Here is an 11,194-nt window from a genome sequence, read left to right as displayed (position 1 = left end):
GACATTCGCAAAGTAACAAGAAAAAAGTTTGGTTACGAAGTGTCAGATTGACAACGAATGATCCTAAACAAAATTTTAAAATAATTTTTTTTCTTCACGATTTTAGACACGCAATGTCTTCAGTGTCAAGGAAAGATTCATACTCTTAAAACAACATAGCGAGAACTTTAAAGTTATAAGAGGCATTAGCAAATTAAAAGATTGGAGCGATGAAGATTTAATGAAACATTGTAAAGATTTGAGCGACAATCAAGATTCCGTCATTCGCGACATTGATGGTATGACTTTATTTGAGGAATTAAAAACTTTGGAATGTTTTATTAAAAAAGAGTCGGCTCCTCAGGATGTTTTAAATTATAATTTAAAATTATAATACGAAAATAAATTCACCGACACGTTTCCGAATACTACAATTGTGATGTGTATTTATTTAACCTTACCAATATCCGTAGCATCAGGGGAAAGAAGTTTTTCAAACTGAAACTAATAAAAAATTATTTGCGTTCAACAATCAATGTCTGGAGAGCGTCCAACGGATTTATCAATTATATCAATTGAAAATAATATTATGAATTCATTAGACATTAGAGATATTATTAAACATTTTGTGGCAGCCAAAGCAAGACGGATATATATGTAACATAAATCTACATTTATCCTAATTGTTATATATTTAAAAGCATATCTGCAAATTATCTTTGTTATGTAATAATATTTCTTTTTATATTAAAATAAAAGTATTTTTTGTTTATATAAATATATATATATATATATATATATATATATATATATATATATATATATATATATATATATATATATATATATGGAAAATATATAATTGTGTTGTATTTATATATTAACGAACTAAACATTTTCGAAAATTTTTATTATTAAAAATTCCTTATTAATGAATTTTAGTGATTACAATGTTCTACTACAGTTTAAATAAAATAAAATTGTTAAATAAAATTAAAAATTATAATCCTTAGTCCTTATAAGGACTGGCTTAAAGGGGCGAAGCAAGAATGCTTTTCATCTTCCCCGTTATCTGTAGAGGACAGTGTAGGGATAAGGTGTTATTGAGCTATTAAAGCTCTGATCATGGCAAGAGGGTAATAGCAATAGCCGAGCCTCAGTTAGAACTTCATTGGCTACAGCATTGCCATCCATTACCCTCCAAGGGTATTGGATTGAATGAATCAATCACCGCATCTCACGGTCGATTGATTCATTCCCAAAAATTATAATCCCACGTCTTCGAAGCTAGGTGAAGCTTTTGTATACATGGTAGTTTGTGGTGTGCCGATTGTTTGATATAAGGTTCGTTAGCCTGATGTTGTCTATCCGTGTGCTAGATATACGGTTTAGTTGGGAGCCAGCATCTTTCATTTCGAGTTTGGAAACGGCTGAAAAGAATATAGTTTGCTGCTGACTGTTATGAATTGGTTTTGTATTGGTGTGATTTGACTGATGTTTCTCTTCAGTAGCGTAATGTTTACAAGGGTTTGGTTGAAGGATTCTGCTAATTGTTGTGGTTTTGTTTCTTCGCCGAAATTCTGCGATGACGTTTTACTAAGATGTTTTACGTTTACTGTTAAGCAATGTAAGTGTCAAACACGATTGGCATGATTGGTTCATATTGTCTTCTGCAGAACTGTCTGAAAGTTAGAATTTCATTTGGCGGAGTTTATTTTGAATGTTAATTGGTTTTAGTATATTTATAAAATGTATATAATAATAAAATAATAATGATAACAATAAAAATATATTTTTCAAAATATAGAAAGAAACCATAAATTTCAAAAATGTTCCCACTCCTTTCATTTTTTAATATGATACTTTTTAACTCTTCGTTATTATTTTTGTTGTTTCAAATTAAACCATCCGAAGCTTACTTTTGTGGATTCCGATAAAAAATACATGTGATAACTACATAATATAATTTCTAATATTTGGTATATTCCCAGAAATAAGTGCTACGAATATTCATGATATAATTATAAAATGTTTAAAGATATCTCAGTATATATACTTACATCTCGTCCAGTTAACGTGCCGGTAGAATGGCTAAAGAACGTTAAATCATAAATGCCTCGTAAAGAATACGAAATTGTATTGATCAGGTTGGAGATATTGATTGGATGGTATAGGAATATAAGCCAATTATTAGTAAATTTCGCTCGCATATGAACCTGAAAGATAAAAGATACAAATTTATCACATAAAAATCTCTGAGAAATACCGAAAAATATACAGCGTATCATAAAAATGCTTTTTTATTTCTAAATTATATAACTATAAATTATCGTGGAATTAACGCCATCATGAATGAAATGCATGTCATCTGTAGTCATCCTCTTGACAGAAATCCAGAATGCAATGGCACAAGCGCCACAAAGATGGCGCTTGTGCTATTGTGAGATCTGCAATAACTTGCCAGATAACGATTAATTTAGAATCATCTGCTTTTGAGCTTCTTTATTTGCTGCATTTACTCGTCTCTGAACTCTGATAACCATTCATGCCATTTTGCATTCCTTACCATGGAACGCGATTATGCAATCCAGCCATCCAAATACTTAAGTCTTCATCCTATAGGAAACTTCAAAGTCCACAGTTACAATTGCTCTCCTTTTCCAACAACACAGACTAAGCTGGATGAAAAGTAAAAGAATTTACTATAAGGAATGATCTCATGCAAATCGTATATCTACCTACTTGAATTCCAGAAAACCCTCTTCGAATAACCTAATCTCTTTTTGATCAGTTACCTTCCAGATACACCGTTGGGATAACCATCGGAATTTTATCTTCAATGGCATAAAGACCTTCATCCCCTCAATCTACAAATTCTCTTCCGCTATAAAAGCTGTGGTTTAATAGAAAGTGTATCAAAGAAGTTGAAGAAAAAAATAATTGCATCATAATTTCTTTTAATCACATATTTTTAAAAATTATGTAATTAAAAGAAAAGACACCTGCAGATGCATTTAATATGTTCTCGATGTAGTTTTGAGAAAAAAAGAAAATCATGAATTGCTATGAAAATTACATTACCAAAGACTTATTATTACGAAGTTGCTGCAACTTCCAAGTACAAGGGCAGCACGAAGGTGGAATGAAGTCCAATAATACGCTAATAGAGGGAGCAAATGATTTTCATCTACACAATAAACAGCCACTGATCGCTTACATCTCATTCATTTCGATAACCATTCAGGTTAATCGAGTGATGCCTCTTCCTCTTAAGGCTTGTTACCTGACTATTTACATCTAATTACTTATCAAACTATACACATAGATAAATTGAAGATAGATAAAATTATTTACCTTCTGAAGAAGCTTTAGGGTGTGATTTACATTGTAACAGTTGTAAATAACTGTGTATTTTATTTTATCCAGTAGAGCTGGGTCAGAAAGAAAAGGATCATTCAAATCGTTTATGTAATTAATTCCTTCCTTGTCTCGGAATAATCTGAGAGAAATTCCTTTTTCTTGGATTTGTCTTACCGCATATTCTATGTAAGAGTACCAGTCACCTATATTAGAAACATAACAGGAAATGAGTACACGGTGATTTTAATGCACTGTGATGGGATGAGATTGTAAAAGTAATCTAACCTGATTCTTCTGAATACATGTACAGAACATAATCACCAAACATCTTGTTTCGATGGCGAATGTCTTCAATTAGCCTTTCCAAGGCAGTGTTCCTCCAGTCTGAAACGTGTAAAATAACAACATGATAATTTTAGGTTTAATATACATGTACATTGAACCACTGAGCTAACCTGCTTCATAGTAATTTATACTTCACATTAATCTTCATAAAAATGGGGGTATTCGCTCTCTCTCTCTCTCTCTCTCTCTCTCTCTCTCTCTCTCTCGTGTGTGTGTGCTTGCGTGCGTCGCGCGCGTGTGTGTATCAGATGGCAATGTTAAAAACTACGGATATATTCCATTGTTCAAATGCTGCTCACGTGATTAATCTGAACGAAAAGATAAAAACAGTTTTATCATGTAGCTCCATTCTATATTTGTGTGTAGATGGTTACAATACATACTAAACAGCAGTATCTCTGGAAATATCGATATTGTTTCCGAATAAATAGTATTTACTTATCTATTTCATAGCTCTCTGACAGGAATTTTATGTGTTGTTCTTTGTACAGCGCTGTCGCCTACTTACAAGTATTACTAATTTAGATGAAGATCGATTTTTGATGCTTTAATGCTTATATGTGTCTTTATTGATTGAACTTTCAGCTTCGAGAAGAATGTCTAGCACGGTTATCATTTAAAAATAGAATTCCGAGATTAAAATTGAATGCATCACCAAATATATTATTTTAAATTTTCACCACATAGCAAATAAGGACACATTTTTGAAGTAGCTTACATTGTTATAATGGTCGCAAACAAGTGGGATATTTTAAGACGCACTACAAGCAATGATAAGTTTCAGTAACGATAGCCGTTCTTATAATTACATAGCACTGATCAGTCATATCATATTTCTTACCTGAATTCTCAGCTCCTTCGTAGCAAGCTATCAGAAAGAATAACACAAATGTCAGGATAGAATTCTGATACAAAATTGTCATCGTATATTTCTTCTGGAATAATGTTTGCACACCGAACTGTGGAGAACATCTCTAACAGCAACCCTTCCGTTGCTGCCAATTCCTAGCTTTTTTTTTTTTTTTCATTTTCGTAGATGCGCATCGTATTAGAATGATTCGAAACTCATTATTCATTTACTAGCTCGTGGATCTAAAACTGGTCTGTGGCGTTGGCTACACATAATTTTAGAATGGTGATGATGTTAGTTTAATGATCCCAGGACGGCATTAAAATGCAGTGAAATGTTCATAATCATACCTGTCTGATCACGCATATCTGCCATTTCCGCATATAAGATGTGAGAAAGAATAAAGTACATGACATGAACAATGTTATGTGTTGAGCCTAAACTCAATCTGCATTTATTATCCTTTTTGTCGTTATTCTGATTGTTGAAACCACGAAGGATTCTGAATAATAAAAGTAAGCTATCAAGTCTTTTTTTTAGGACGCTCTTTTAACTCACTGTATAATAGCTATAAAATATGCGTAGTTTTAGATGACATAGGTTGTTGTTTGATTCGCATCATAAAAATATATATATAAACTTTCTTCTATCTTCTTCTTATTTCTTCTTTGTTCATGAGATTACGTACAATAGAAATTACACAATGCCGTCAGATAGTATTTTTTTTTCTTAAACATTTGCAAAAACTTACAAAAAATAAAAGAAAAGAAGTCTAAAACTGAAAGTACCCTTCAAGAAATAAATTAGATTACTTTTCTTACTTGCATTTGTATGTTTCTGTTCTGTGTGTTTATTTCTGTGAACTAAAAAACTGTTTGAGAGAAGAAAAAAAACATTAAAAATAAAATCTTAAAGTGTGTCCATATTCCGCACGCAAATGTACAATTTACAAGCATTACAGTTTAAAGGAGGGTTTGCTAGGTATCAAATATTGTAGGCATATTCGCATTATTAAAATAGCTTTTTTAGTGCCCTGAAGAACAGATTCTCTTTTTTTGAAGTAAAAATATACTTTCATTAGCAAACCTTATCTTTCCTTTATTTTTCAATACAATTTCATTGCATTTTTTTCGACTGTCAGTAGTAACGTGCTTAAGTATTACTGATCCAAATCTATTCGATCCTTCTCTATTGCATAACTTAGAACACAATCATATAATGGTCAGAGACTAGAATTTTTATGACAACACGAGCTGCTTTACTAAATACATAGCAAACTCTCCTTTAATCTGTAATGCTTGTAAATTGTACATTTGCATGCGGAATATGGACACACTTTAAGATTGTTTTTAATGTTTTTTTTTCTTCTCTGAAACAGTCTCTTAGTTCCCAGAAATAAACATGTAAAACAGAAACATACAAATGCAAGTAAGAAAAGTAACAAACGTACTGTGCACCTCACTATGGGTAAGAACAGCAGAGAAAAATTGTGAACGGTCCAGCGCAAATTTGCATCACATCACAACAATGCGCCTTCTCATTTTTCGCTGTCAGTTCTCGACTAATTTGCCAAAAAATGCATTCCAGTATTCGATCAACCAGGTACTCTCCCGGCTTGTCTCCGGTTGACTTTTTCTTTTTACCCCAAGCTCAAGTACAACATGAAAAGTACCCGCTTTGAGACTGTAGAACACATCCAAATAGCAGTGACATGTGCCATATTCGAGATAACAGAAGAGAACTTCCAATCTTGTTATCCGCATGGAAGGAACGTTGGAAGTGAGAACGTGTCTTGTGAGATCAATTACTTTGAAGGCGACCGCAATGTATCAGATGATTAACTGAATACATTATTTAGTACGAATTTTGTTTCATTACTTTCAGCTAGATTATATGACAATGAAAATAATCTACATAACAGTCAAATAAATCCGCATAAGCTAATCATGTGAGATAGCATAACAAATAATTCAAAAATTAAAACTCATCTTATGAAATCTCGTTGTTATGGTGATCAGTGTTTTTGATCTGTAAAGGTGAAACACGCACAGAAGGAAAATTATCTGCTATTTTCAAGAGCATAGTTGATTCATTAACTTTACATTATTGCTTGTTTATTATTGGACTTTTCCTCTGAAATAGAAATGCGTGTTGTGTAGACCATTTTCCATTGATTTTCTAACATGCCATCGTATCTAATAGTCGGTGGGTTTTGCAATTAATCAAAGAAAAAAAAATGCTATACTCGTTCACATCTACTTCTACCAGTAGCTCATACACTGAGAATGGTCAATTATTAAACCCAACATTCCTAAAAAATATCATTCTGCTCCATATTTTTATATAACTTAATATTCGGCGTTACATATAAATGAATGTATTATCAACTCTCTTAATAATATATCGAAATACTTGAGGATTTTGGTAAACTCGTACTGTTTCCGATTGTTATATTCAACCAATCTCAAATAATATGCTAATCCTTATAATTAAAAATTACAAGTACACAGTGCAAGTTTTATAATAGTCCTTACGGGGCCTTTACATTATTATTAAAATTTTTGTGTATAGCTTTCGTATTATAAATACTTTCAATAAAACCAAATCCATAGTTTACATTTCATAAAGTATATGTGTAACAAAACCTCATTGCCGAGGATCTTTATCTTAATTTAATTTAATTTTTATTTTATTATTTATTTTATATTATTTTTATTTATTTATTAATTTTTTGAGTGTAACCGAAATTTAGGCTGTCATTCATTAGGCAGTAAACAATTTCAGGAGTTCAATGCTATTTGAATATATTGGGGGCCTGTTTTCACTGGAATGAACAGCCGAAGCAACTAAAATGCAATATAAGGCTAGAGTATATCTCTTAACGTCCTGCATTTCTCACTGGGTCCTGTTCAAAAGGGGAGAAAAAAAGCTCATCTACATCCGTATCAGGATAAACGTTCCATCAGTTTAAAATTTCTTATAAAGGTTACTCACATTCTAATGCAGTGTTAAACTAAAGGAATAGCAAATATATTTGATGAGATCTATTTAGCCAGTTTCTGATACGTTTTAAAACGAAATGAAGCAATACATGTGCCTTTATTGACCTACATATCTGGAGTTTCGCAAAAGGACAGACCATTTTCTGTTTCTGTACTGATTTGTGGGATTGACCACTTTATTATTGACATGTTTAGTACACAATTAATATGCAACTGCCTTCAGTATACACCGACCATGCTGACTTTCATTTTCTAATTTTAATTTACGTAAAGTCAAAGAGGATATGATGCATCAATTAACATAGATCGATAGATATACATCATCATCATCATCGTCATCATGCGTGTCAAGGATTTAGGCCTATCATGGCCTGTTCCGGCCTCAGAAGTCATCGTTGAATCGTTTAAAAGGACGTTCTGGTTTTCTTTTTTCTAATGGCTTGTACTTTAAGGCTTGATTTGGTAATCTTTCTGTTTTCATTCTTTGAACATGTTCCATCCATTTATGTTTATATTTTTTAATTTTTTCTATTACTGGTTCTTGGTTTAATTCTTTCATAATTTCTTCGTTTCTTTTGTGATCAAATATGGTATACTTTGCAGGTTTTCTCATAAACTTCATTTCTGCTGTTATCAATCTTTGTTTGTCATTTTGTTTTATTGTCCAGAATTCGCTTCCATACAATAGGACTGGTAGGGCTAATGTATTGTATATTTTAGTCTGGTTTGTTTTTGAACTAGGTTTGGTTTAAATATAGAGTTGATTAGACCTGTTATTTTTAAATATTTTGCAATTTTTACATTTATATCTTTTTCATTTTCATATGTGATCATACATCCTAGGTAGTTAAATGAATTCACCTGTTCTAAGATCTTGTTATCTATTGCTATTTTAGTTCTTGCTGAATTTTTTCTTTTAAAGGCCATAGTTTTTGCTTTTTCTGTTGATATTATCATACCACAATCTTTGGATATCTCATTTAGATCTAAAATAGCTTTCTGTAAGTTATCTTCAGAATTTTTAATTATTATTTGGTCGTCGGCAAAAAGGAGAGGGTTTAAGTTCAGTGTAGGAGAAAGTTTAATACATGGATGTAAATTTGTATTCCATTTTATTATTATTTCATTTAAGTAGATATTAAAAAGAGTTGCTGAGAGGGGATATCCCCATCGGACCTCCTTGGCTTATCTCTCTCATATACGATAGCTCAAATTTAATCTTATTTATATTTGATTATTTTTATATATATGTGTGTATATACTGATAGCTTTCAGAATATTATTTGGTATTTGTCTTTCTTTTAATATGTTAAGTAATATGTTTCTTTTAACTTTGTTAAATGCTTTTTCATAGTCAATAAATGCAATATGTGTTTCTAAATTGTATTCTCTTCTTTTCTCTATTATTAATTTTAGGCAAAACGCCGTGTCTATACATGATCCTCCTTTTCTAAATCCATTCTGTACTTCTAAAATTAAGTTTTCGGAATATTTCATTAGTTTGCTATTTAAGATTCTGCTATATATTTTGTAAAAGGAATTTAGCATACTGATACCTCTATAGTTTTTAGGGTAACCTCTATTACCTTTTTTAAAGATAGGAATCACAATTGCTTTTTTCCATTCTATTGGGGGGATACCAGTTGAATAAATTTTATTTAAAAATAATAAGAGTCTTTCTTTGAATCTTGTTCCTGCGTATTTATATAGTTCTGAGCCTAGCTTATCTTCTCCAGGTGATTTTCCGTTTCTTGTTTCTTTCAGGCTGATTTCTAATTCTTCTTTAGTTATTTCCTTTTCATTTTCGTTAATTGTTTGCAAGTTGTCTTTTTTTTAAATATTTGTCTATCCACAATTCTGTGTAGTAATTTAGAAATTCTTCTAATTTCAATTCGGTGTTTAATTTTATGTTTTCTTTGATATCTGCATTTAAGTGTTTCAAAATCTTATATACATTGGGTCTTATTTTATATAAATCATGTTCTAAATTAGAAACAAATTTGTTTCAATGATTCTCTATGTCTTTTTCTGACTTCTCTTTTAGCTATGGCTCTTATTTTTTTATATTCTATTTCATCTTTTAATATTTTACTGCTGAACCATGTGTGATAGGATTCGTTTTTCTTTTTGATTATTTCTTTGATTGTATCATCCCAGACCTTCTGTTTTTTTTCCTTTTATTGAATTTTTTGGTCTTTCCAAAGCTTTCATTTACTGCTGCATTTAATATCGTTTTTATATCAACCCATTCTATTTCTATTCTTCATTTTGTTTTATTTTATCTATATATTGGTTAATTTTTTGTTCATATAGCCATTGTACATTTGTGTCATTCAATAGTCTAGTTTTATAAACAAATGTTTCAAATTTTCTTTCTGTTCTTGTTACTTGTAGCCATTTAGGTGGTAATCTTAATTTTATTTTAACAAGGAAGTGGTCACTGCTTATTTCATATCCTCTGTGATTAAATGATGTATTTTCATTTAATATAAAATAATCTAATATTGATTTCCATCCTCTTGCTGCCCACGTATATTTGATAGATAGATATACAGAAAGAGTATATTTTCGTTTTTGTAATCAGTGCAAAGATATGTGGAGTTTATCTGAGTTATTTATTTGACAAAAAGTTTGGTAATTTCAAATCCGTTCTCTTCTAACAAATAAATTTCACAGGTGTCTATAACAGGAAATATTAATATTTTAAATTAAGGGGATATAAAATCCACATGTTTAGGAAATATTAAGTTTAGAATTTTAGTAATTTAGAAGTTAGAAATTAAGAAATTTAGCATTGCCTTTTTATACATAATAAATTTACTTCGATTTATTTTACTCCTAGGAAAATGAATTTGCCAAGGCGGAGGCTAAATAGAACTCTGATCCGTTATAAGTATATCAACCATGTGGTGGTACTTTAATAACCACATGATACTACCAGAAGAATTTGTCGTAAAACGATAAATACCAAATGATGAAAATATAAATCACGAAAAGAAGTTATAAAACATTACGCTAGGATAAAAAAAAATGCTATGAGGCCCAAAAATAAACTAATACAGAAAAATAAACATTTGTATTTTCCTTTCAAAGATTCATAAAAATATCATTCGTTAAATATGCTAAATGAAGCGATCATAAACATTTTCAGACTGCTGTATTAATACAAGTAAGATTTAGCAATGATAAAGGCGAATCAAAATTCGCAGATGTTGCAAAACTATAACTAGATCAATAAAGCGATTTCTCAAGTACCACACGAATCAGGAACTGGATAAATATTTTATTTTAACTTTTCCCAGAAACCATAAACAATTGACTAACTCCATTGGGCAATTCAGAATGCAACTCTCATATCTTGATCGAACACTCTGCGATTGCAAAATAATTAAAATCATTTAACAAATAACTCAAATCGTTTAATAATGCACTAGATTGACTTTCGATATAATAACAAGTTAAAATAAAGACAGAGAAGGAGTGAGATGAGTTTTCAGGACGTCAAAAATTAATTAAAGTAATTTTTCTCTGACTGGTATAGTTAGGATGGGTGTTGATATTTTATTCATAAATGCGGAAATTTTGCTTCATTTATCGAATTGAAATATACTCAGGTTGCAAAAGAATTTGATCGCAAACTCTATGACCGATCGCAAAC

The sequence above is a fragment of the Typopeltis vanoorti genome, unplaced genomic scaffold (assembly GCF_054136105.1).
Source record: "Typopeltis vanoorti isolate ZY-2024b unplaced genomic scaffold, IOZ_Tvanoo_1.0 HiC_scaffold_764, whole genome shotgun sequence".
Lineage (NCBI taxonomy): Eukaryota > Metazoa > Arthropoda > Arachnida > Uropygi > Thelyphonidae > Typopeltis > Typopeltis vanoorti.
Note: the sequence above shows the minus strand (reverse complement) of the source record.